At 43.4% G+C, this 11,012-nt stretch overlaps 1 non-coding gene across 1 annotated transcript; it reads right to left on the bottom strand.

Moving 5' to 3' along the window:
• Positions 1 to 9,220: 9,220 nt before the first annotated feature.
• On the bottom strand, positions 9,221 to 9,327 carry LOC136532339 (small nucleolar RNA R71). Its single transcript, XR_010778219.1, has one exon. It is a non-coding gene; the product is annotated as a small nucleolar RNA R71 (small nucleolar RNA).
• Positions 9,328 to 11,012: the final 1,685 nt, after the last annotated feature.

Raw genomic sequence — 11,012 nt, 5'->3', positions numbered from 1 at the left:
TTTGGCCATCGGTTTGGCGAGGTGATCCCAGATTTGAAAAGGGATTCTTTGGGTTTCCTTCTCGATAATTTCAGCAGGATCAGGATTTCCCATTGGGCCGAGGAAATAGGAATCGAGGTTGGCAGCGTAGGGGATCAAAATCTGATTCTTGTATTCCTTTAGAAGGTGATTGAAATCAAAGAGGAATAAGCCAAAGGAGGAACGGGAGGATCAAATGAAAATTGCCGAATATAAGTAAAGTTTACCTCTGGGATTTCATCCTGGGTCACCATTGAAGATTCGAAGTAGGTCCGAGGTTGTGCTGAAAGCTTGAATTTTTGGGCAGCGGAGGCGGTGTTGAACGGTGCTGACCTAGGAGGAAGAAGGAGCTTGTGGTCAATTTCAGAATAAAACAACTTTTATCCCGAAATTGAGGGGGCATGTGTTAACACTGGATTTTGGTCGATTCTGGAGGATGACAGGTGGACCCGCATGCGGGAAGAAGGGTATTCGGCAAACAAAACAAGCGGTCGGCTAAATGCTTGTGCGGTCGGTTACTCCAGAAGGGGGTGACTCCATTCGGGAAAACAGAAGATGGTAGGCGAAGCCGATCGAAAAGATGAAAGTTGTAATAATAAAGGACTCTGAGAGTTTAGGGCAAGGAATCAGTAAGTTTCCAAGTTTGTTTAAAAGTTCCTTTGTAAATCGTAGTCTTCTAGGACTCGTGTTTTGTCTAGGGTATAAATATTGACCCTCGACCATTGTAATAGGGGTACACAACCAAATCAATACAACCGGCCCCGTGCCAACTTTCGAGTCCTTTTGTCGTGTCGTCGAGTTCTTCGAGAGGAGTCATCGATCCGTCGACCTCCATAAGTTCCGACAACCTTGTTATCATGTTTAGTATCATGCGGTGGATTTAGACGTGATGCAAGTAGTCTTGTTTGTTTTCAATGATCGTGCGGCGGATCTTTGCTTGACAATCAAGAAGTCTTTGCTTACGCTTTGTTTATGAGTAGACACCGTGCGGCAGGCGTTTGCTCAATATGCTTAGTGAAAGCAAGATAGTTATCGGCTCTATTAGATACGGACAAATCTAAGTAGATTCATTAAGTTATCCAGTGTTGCATGTTTTAAATATTTTATATATTTGTAACACACTTTTGCCCAATCTAGATTGATATTGTTCGGCCCTCTCTTATGGTTTTATTCATGCTTCAACGATCATTGCTTTTCATATTACCTTTGCAAATAGATAATGCGCTCATAACGGCTGAATTATTTTAATCTAGATTGTCACATGTCGCGGGTTCATGCATGTTAATCATGTTTAAGCTTTAACGAAACCAGGTGTCGTGCGGCAGATGCAGGTTTTAGATTAGTTTAATCGTGTTTATTTGCACGTTCCTTCTTCATGGACCCCAATTCGGCTGGACTGCCGAGCTTGGTTATGCGTTAACTCATAATTAATTTCACTTGTTCAAACATGTCTTCCCATGCACGTGCATTCGGCAATCAGGTCTTTACGTGCATTCATCTTACGATTAGCTGAATGGTTTATGAACTTGTTGGCAGACGGCTCTCTATAGCCATATGTCGTTGTAAGTGGCTTCAGGGCCGTATATGTGGAACTGTCTGGTCTCACCCGACATGTTCCGGTTTGATATTTAATTGTTTTATCCCTTGTTAGTTTTCAGGTCAAACTGACTGGCACGCTTCCGGATCACGAAGCACCCGGGAACCCGATTGAAGCCACGCTTTTCGGTTTGCTGTGTGTGAGGCACAGTGCGTCACATTTTGTGTCAACAGAACCACTAAGCACTATGCAAGTGGAGATCACTAAAATGGTGTATCAACACCCTTGGTATGTTTCCTTAGCTGCACTCCACTCATTTGGCCGGTTGGGGGTTGTATTTATAAGCCCCACTGAGAAAGTAGCCATTGGGGACGAAATCCCGCTTTTCTGCTACTGACCGGATGCTGAAATCGTCCTAACCGGACACGTCCGGTCGTCCCGACCGTTGGAGCCACGATCAACTGATCGGACGCTGTCAGCGTCCGGTCACCTGCCACCAGACTCGTCTGGTCGTAGTTTCGCCGCTCTGGAACCTCTCTATACTCAACCGGACTCTGCTGTCCTGCGTTCGATCGATCTGCCGCCAGCGTCCGGTCCAGCGTCCGGTCACGCCTGTTGCCGAGCCTCTTGATCGGAGCATTCGGTCACTTTCTTCCAGCGTCCGGTCCAACGTCCAGTCACTTCTATGAGCTCATTTCTTCATGATCTTGCGTACGGCTTGGTTCCTATCTTCATGCTTGGACTTTGCTTGATATCTTGGGTCTTCTCTTGTGCTCCTAGGGTCTTGCTTATGGTGTTGATCATCGGATCATCACGTTGCCTTCGTCCAAGTCACGTCTTGCATCCTATTGAGCTACAAAACAATCACTTGTAAGTTCATTAGTCCAATTTGGTTGTGTTGGTCATCAAACACCAAAATCCAAAGTAAATGGGCCAAGGGTCCATTTTCCTTACAATATCTATGTGGTGCTACTCAATTTACATGAGGTCGTACCATGAAAATTGTTAATAGTTGCACTTTGGTATGAGTTGTGGACTTCACTAATGGATTTTTGTTGAATTATTTTCCTCTTCAGTGATCTTATTACTGAGGAAGCTCTCATCATACTGCACACTGACAAAATGGAATAGGCCCCCAACAAGAGGAACATACTGGCCAACCTCATGGAGGATCTCATTTTCGAGATCCTCTGCCGCCTCCCTGCCCGCTCCTTGTTCTGTTGCAAATGTATTTGTCGCCCCTAGAAAGACCTCATCTCAGACCCCAACAACCATAAGAAGCTGCCCCAGACTGTGGCCAACTTCTTCTATGATAGTGAGAATGGAAATTGAAACTTCACCAGCGTCGTCCGTGGTGTACGCCCCTGCTCCTTGGAAATCTTGCCCTTCAACATTGATAATGTAGCTCTCTCTGATTGCTGCAATGGCCTCATCCTATGTTGATGCCTTGGGGCTGATGGATACTGCTATGTTGTCTGCAATCCAATGACCCAAAAGTTTAAAATTCTGCCGCCTAGCACCCATGATGTTGGCCATGCTATTGGCGGGGCTTGCTTGGCGTTCGATCCGATAGCCTCCTCGCACTTCCATGTGATTGAATATGTGGATATCAACGCTGTGTGCGTAGGTGTGGAGATCTACTCATCTCAATTGTAGCATGGATCTATAAGGAATTTAAATGGGGGCAAGCATACTGATGTGACATTTAATAGACAACCAAGTGTATTTCTTAACGGTTTTCTACACATTATGGGGCACTCTGGGAGGTACTTTATGATATTTGCTGTGGATATGGAGGGAAACATATGGAGGAAAATTGATAGACCAGATGGTCTTCACCACTCCATGCATCAAGCTCAGGGTCACTTGTGTTTATGTACTATTGATGGTCCCAATGATTCCAAGCTTTCAATCTGGATCCTTGAAGACTATGGTACTGATAATTGGAGATTGAAGCATACCGTCACCACACGGATCCTGTTTGGAAGGATTAATATTAGATTTGGTTACATAGGTTTTGATGATGAGGACATAGTGATCACAGTTCACCGAGAATGGAATTTGATTTTCTTTGCTAAGGAGGATGGAACCATCATCGTATATAACATGGACAATAAAAAAGTTATGTCATCCCTATCCGTGTCTTTCGGTATGGTAGACGTACCATTAAAAAAGAGTTCATATGCAGACCATACTATCTTCCTTGTGTTCCCTTGTTCTTGGATTCATTAGTAGAGCAGTAAATAAAGCTGCATTTGATGAATCTCTCTTTCATGCATTTTAAATAGACCAATGTTGTTTGCTTGTTTATGGACATGTTAATTTCCTTAATGATGGATGTTGTCATTATTTTAGCTAAACTAGTGTGCCATCTTTGTTTTGTTTGCAAATTGAATTATTTGTTTGGTGTGCACATGTGTTATGGTGGTGTTACAGCTCCTGTCGCCGTTTCATCCGTTAATTCAGCTATAGTTAGCCAAACTTAAAATCATAAACGACACAGTAACAAGCATCATAGGAAGACGAGGAAAACTATGGAGGATACTATCAGACGCGTTCAAATGTATAGAGGTCGAACTTTCTTACGTGTGCAATAACTTTTCAACACCAATGGCTCCTCTGCTTTGCATTAGACTGAGGCGAGACTTGCGGTCGGACTTTCTTACGTGTGCAATAACATTTCAACATCAATGGCTCCTTTGTTCTGCATTACACTGAGGTGAGACTTGCTCCTCGCTGCAAGATTCTTGCAAGTTCAACAAAGATTGACAAAGACACCAAGGCAACAAAAAACAAATAGAAACCAAATGACTTGAGCTACACCATGCTCAATAAATTGTAAGTGCGAGACTTGCTCCTGGTGCTGAAATTGTAATGGTTGTCACATGTACCTTCTTTAGATTTGTTTCCTTTAGTGAGCCACATAGGTATTCAAATTTACTGTGCACGCAAGAAAGTCCCAACATCGTAAGTCTGACCGGGCCGGACACATCTCATGTTATACATGGAAACCTATTTCGTACGAGTACTTTCATTAAATCCCTAAAGGAAACAAATAAAATTAAAACAAAACAACATAAAAGCAAAAGTAAAAACAATATTCTAGACTTGTTCAGATGAACTCTTCGCTGCATGGTCCTTTCAAGTTCATCAAAGACACGAGTTGGCTTCAACAGAGATCAAAGGCACTCATGAATGTTTAGCATATTATAGATCAGATCAAAGACAACTAGAAAGAAATCTGCAGTGAAAAGCAACTAACAGGGGCTACAAACTAGCTATAAAATGACCAAAGGACCTAAGCTACACCACGCTCAACAGAGGTTAACCCACCTAAGGCCTTGTTTGGATGCACATGTATTCATCTCAATCCACATGTATTGAAGTGGATTGGAGTGGAACTAAACTAAATTCCATTCTATTCCACTCCAACACATGTGGATTAAAGTGGATACACATGCATCCAAACAAGGATGTCCATGTATTCATCTCAATCCACATGTGTTGAAGTGGATTAGAGTGGAATTAAACTAAATTCCATTCCATTCCACTCCAACACATGTGGATTAAGGTGGATACACTTGCATCCAAACAAGGTATAATACAAAGTTCAAATAAAGTTAACACCAACATGCAAATAAGAGTTCACATATTTGCAAGGGCGTCCCATAGATCAAACCTATTCATGACTACTAATAGTATTGATATGTCACACAGATCAAGGGTCAAGGTTGGCATGTAGGATCTCATCCACGTCCACCTTTGGTAAGATGGCATTGGCGCCTGGCTCGAAACACTTGATCAGATCGGCGATGTCATCGTACGTCGAACCCGGCAAAAAACCTTGGTCCACCACACGAATGTTAACCACTGTGCCAATCTAAAGCTGGGCAGTAGCCAGCGCCGTGGCAGCCCCCTGATGAATAGCTTCGGTCACCATGGCTCAAAGGCGGGTTGGCAGGGCTCGGAGATGCTCCTCTGTGGCAAACAAATTATCCACTATTCCAACAGGGAAGGCCATGTTATAGGAGGCTAGCACGGACTGCTGCAGGGAGCCGACCCGCGCGCTCCATACCATAGTATGGTTCATCATGTGTTGGACCTACCCCTGGGCGATCGCCATGTTGCCTCACGCCTAGGAGACCAAATTCTTGGAAGCTTCAATTGCGTCGCGCGCGGCGTCCAGCTCACCACAAAGCATCTCGGCGTTCAGCCTGGTCGATGACAAATCCGCTTGGACCTCATGGTAATTCTTCAATAATTGATGGTACTCTACGTCGTCTAAGGATTCATGCTCTTTTGACGATTCACCCACTTTAGAACCGAGAGGGCTGTGTAGGGATAGACGGGCTCAGCAGCGGTTAGCGGCGATAGGACGACTCTCTGGCACCACCGGGGGAAAGCCCCACCACCGGGGATGGTGCCACCATGGAGGAAGCATTGCACAATGCAAGCCAAGTTCAAGCCCATATAGAATAAGGGGGAGAGCGATCTGATTGAGAAGGCAAACACCTTTTACCGAACTAACTGGCGCAGAATGGCATGGAATCATGGGTGTCTGCCTCCATTGGGGGATGCCTCATGGGGTTGCTTTCCGAGCGTGACCGTGGATGAAGAAGCCTCTATAAAATGAAGATAAACAACATCAAGAGCAGTGATGATCCACCTCCAAAGGGGGAGTTGGTGGGTTAGAGAGTAGGCCGACGAGTGATCTGTCTGTCGGTGGAGGATTGCCAGCGTTTAAGGCCTCCGGGGACTCCACATCGACACATGAACTCGTCTGCTCCGCCATGGTCCTAGTAGGATGCATTGGCGACGCGGTAAGGTGGAAGGCAAAAGCTTGGGGATGGAATCAGGAGCTCTGGAGAGAGAAGGCAGCAGGTATAACCTTCCCTCTTGCCCTTGTCTCTGCTGTTATAGTTTGTGGGCCATCGACCACCCCAATACCGAGACATTTGCGTGGGTGGGCAGCGGGGCTTTGCCCCATCATGTCAATGCGACAGACTAGGAAGTGATGTCCCCTACTACAACAGGCTGCTGATGCCACCCACGTGCATGGGCCTACATGGGAAGGCAGGAGCACGTCATCCGGGTAGTCAAGATTTTAGACGGCTGGACCTTGTGTGATCCTGTAAAGTATAAAATTTTAGAATAAAAATAATCCTTGAATCATGGTTCTTGCAAGTTCAACAAATATTATCAAATACACGAAAATAAGACGAGTTTGGTTCAACACAGATCAAGGCCACTCATGACTACTACTACTACTACTACTGATACAAATGTTGTGACCGAGTGCACTCCATAGGCAATAGTTATACTCATAACTCTATACTATATAGTGGCCAATGAGATCAAATGTGCCATATGTCGGACTTGTGAGCGCAGTAAAATATGAGAGTGAAGCGAATGCGTCAGGAAAGCTGGACACAAGAAGTGATTCGAGAAAAGGAGCTTTTGATATGCTTGAGACTTGAATGCCTGGTGCTGTTGTGATATGTCTTTTCTGTACTTATTTGATTCCAATCCAAGCAGTCACAACAGTCGAGGGGCAGACTGAAGGCATGTCCGGCTTGGTCAGATTTACAATGCTCGGACCATCAGAGGGACTCTAGGGCAAGGCAAGATAAAGATTTTTTTCAACCGGCATGCTTCGCCTCGGGTACCATCGCGCTCCCTAGGGAATCGCAACTTGTCATACCATAGAAGGCGTGTTCGACCTGAGATGCAGGAGCATTGATTTCCCAACTGTACATTGATCAAAACAGTGCACATCTCCTCCATTTACGCCGATGAGACATCGTTAGTCTCAGCACTGGTTTTTACTACATGTAAGCTCCTCCACTGATGCCCCATCAGTGCATGCACTCCTTGCATTTGTGACAACACTAGAAACATAGAAAAGAAAGCCCCCAGCAAGGATTCCTCAAGATTGTTAAGTCTCAAGCGCAAGCTTGCTGATGGAGTAAACATGGGTGTTGTGGTACGACGACATCTCTTTGTATACATACAGAACAAGAAAAACACAAGGAAAAAAATATTAGAAAAACCACATATGAAACACTACACCTTGAACAAGCAAGAACCAGCATAAAGCAACAGAATATTGCTGTTGCGGTAGTTATCATACATTATAAACTTCAATATAACTTGAAATAAAGCATGAAAACAATCACCAACATAGACTTAGGGGTTTAATCTAACAATTTCCACGAGTTTTGTTGAATCTGTGTTTTCAGCAGGGTTATTTCAGAAAACCATCAAGGAGGATCAAAATGTCAAATAAAATCGCACTTATTCGCGGCAAAACAAACTCTAGAAGGTTCTAGAGGACTCTAGAAGCCACATCACCGAAGTAGAGGGCAGAAGGCTGCCAGGTGGGGCCACTCAGCCCCACCTATAGGCCGCCCAGCCCCTGGGCCCACCTGACAGTCCCTCCTTCGTACGTTGGTTCTCCACCGCCTTAAGGATTGCATCTACACCATTTATTCAAGTAGGTTTGATCCGAGGGCTCATGTTGGATGCTCCGACCTATATAATCAGCCCCTTCCCCCCTCCAGAGCACGTTGCCATAAGTCAAGATCAGACTAGAAATTAGGGTTTCCAGAGAGAAGAGAGTAGAGCTCCAATTTTTCAAGTTTCTAGTATACGCTAACTAGCAAGGTTCGAGTAGAGTGTGGTCTATTGCTCAGGATTTTAGATCTGCCATCTAGAGACTGGTATAGCCATTGTATCTCTTATTTTATGACTTTATGCTACTTCAATATTATGTTGCTATTTATTATGTTCCTAGTTTGCTCTAGTTATATGCTTGATATAGTTATGATTGATGATGAATTTGTGCATATGTTCGCAAAGCTCTTAGCTCGGTACTCGAGTGAGTTAAGTGGTCGACACTATGTAAGCATGGTGCTTAGATATTGTTTGCCTGTGGATGCATTCTACACTCCTAGGCTATTGTGGATTACTTAGTATATATATAAATTTACAAGTCTTCTAAATAATTACCAACAATGCATTTCTGGCATCATGCTAGGGATAAAAACTTAGTAAAGAGTGATGCTAAGAAATATCAACAAGCATATCAGTCACCGTTGCCGGGGTGGGGCACATGGCTATAGAGAATTGATCAAATAAATACTTATTGATGAAATCATAACATCTTCTTTAGCAGGCTTACCCTTGTTTGTCTTTGTTCATATCTTATACAGGGTACTGCAGAATTGGTTGTGATTCACCAACAACTTCCAATCTGAATCAATGTAATTAAGAGGAAACTCAACACCAGTTTCTGAAGCTAGGGCTAACAAAACTCTACGTGAATTCTCTGCTCCAAGCACTGAGAACATCCGCACTGGACCAACACTCAAAACCAACAACCTTGAGTTTGAGCTCAAGCCAAGCCTCATCAACATGGTGCAAGGTACCCCATTCAGCGGAAAGGCACATGAAGATGCTAGTGCTCACCTTCAGAATTTTCTGGAGATTAGCAGCACAGTCATCATCAAGGACGTTGCTCAAGATATCATACTACTTTTCTTGTTTCCATTCTCACTTGTGGGATGAGCAAAGCAGTGGTTCTACATCAACAAGGATCACATCAACATGTGGGCAAAGTATTCAAAGGCCTTCCTAGAAAAGTTCTTCCCTATAGGCAAGACCAATGCCTTAAGAGGAAAGATTTCAAATTTCCAACAGCAGAAGGGAGAAACCATTCCAAAAGTATGGGAACATTTCCAAGAATATATTTCAGATTGTCCTCATCATGGGATGGAAGATTGGTTGCTCATGCAAGGCTTTTACCATGGATTAACTCAGAAAGCTCACGAACAATTGGATGCAACTGCTAGAGGATTATTTATGTCACTCACCCTTGGAAAAGCTAAAACTCTTATGGAAAAGATAGCCTCTAATCAAGGCTGGTCATCATGTAATATTCAATTATGTAATAAGAGTGAAGAAGTACCAGAAGAGGTGTGTGCACTGTCAACTAAGATGGACGTACTGTTAAATTAGCTTGAACAGCGAGCCAATTACAAGAAAGATCGTTAGGCTATTCAAGATGCCTTTAATTCCTAAAATGTATGTGGAGAATACTTGGGGTTACAATTCCCTGAATATTAGGAGGATGCAAACATCATCAACAATTCTGCTCCACAACAACAGAGACAAGGGTGGATTCAATAACAATAGTCGACTTACTAAGGTAAGTACCTAGGTAATTACTATAATTCTTCTAATTCTAAACATCCATCCTTGAGAGACTTGATCTTAGAATAAGCTAGGATTAATGAGAATATTTGTAAGAAGCTTGCTTTTAATGATAAGATCCTAGAAAGCATAATACTAAAATGGATAGTTTTTCTTCCACCATAAAAGACCAATTGCCGATAATGAAAAGATAGAATCACAATTAGCCTAGTTGGCTACTGCTCTACCATTTGCCACTAACCTTGAGAAGGTAAAAGCCATAACCACAAGAGGTGGTAAGTATACTCGTGATCCACCATATTCGATAAGGACAGGTAAGACACTAGTGGTAGTATAGGAAGATGAGAAGACAACCGATGAAGTTGGGCCACAAAAGCGAGAGTTACAACAAGATTTTCATGACACGACCCTCCGACCATTTCCATGCAGAAATCGAAAAGCCTAAATAGATGAGTAGTTTGGTAAGTTTGTAGACGTAATTCAAAAGTTATATATCAATATTCCGTTGCTAGATGCCATACAGGTACCTACCTACACGAAGTATCTTAGAGACATCCTCAACAACAAAAGACCACTGCCTTCCACTGAGGTAATCAAGTTAACGGAGGAGTGTAGTGCGGCCATCCTAAACACTTCACCTATCAAGAAGAAGGATCCAGGATGTCCCACTATCGATTGTTCGATCAGGAGCCTGAACTTTGAGAATGCGTTATGCAATCTTGGAGCAAGTGTCAATGTCATGCCCAAAAAGGTCTTTGACAAGCTCAACTATTCAACCCTCATGCCAACCTCAATGTACTTGCAACTAGCCGACCAATCGGTCCGCTACCCTACAGGAATCGCTGAAAACAATTTGATAAAAATACAAAAGTTTTTTGTTCACATAGATTTTGTAGTACTTGACATGCAGGAAGACATGAAGATACCCCTCATTCTTGGGAGACCCTTCCTAAGCACTACAAATGCTCACATTGATGTCAGAGTTGGAGAGATTAAATTCCATATTAATGGAAAAGAAGAGCGGTTCGCTTTTGAGCCAAGACCGGAACAATGCTCCAATCTGGAATGGCATGAGAAGCGAGTATCAAGGTCTCCATCTCTGGGACCGACTAATGCAACCAAGGAATAAACCCGAACGAAGAAGTCTGGTTCGGTGGACTTAAAATTATGAACCCGCGCCGGGAGGTAACTCGGTAGTTATCCATATTTACTTTTCATACTGCATTAATCATTTTATCTTAGCATA

Source organism: Miscanthus floridulus, unplaced genomic scaffold (assembly GCF_019320115.1).
Source record: "Miscanthus floridulus cultivar M001 unplaced genomic scaffold, ASM1932011v1 fs_584_1_2, whole genome shotgun sequence".
NCBI classification, from domain to species: Eukaryota; Viridiplantae; Streptophyta; class Magnoliopsida; order Poales; family Poaceae; genus Miscanthus; species Miscanthus floridulus.
This window is presented reverse-complemented; position numbering and strand designations above follow the sequence as displayed.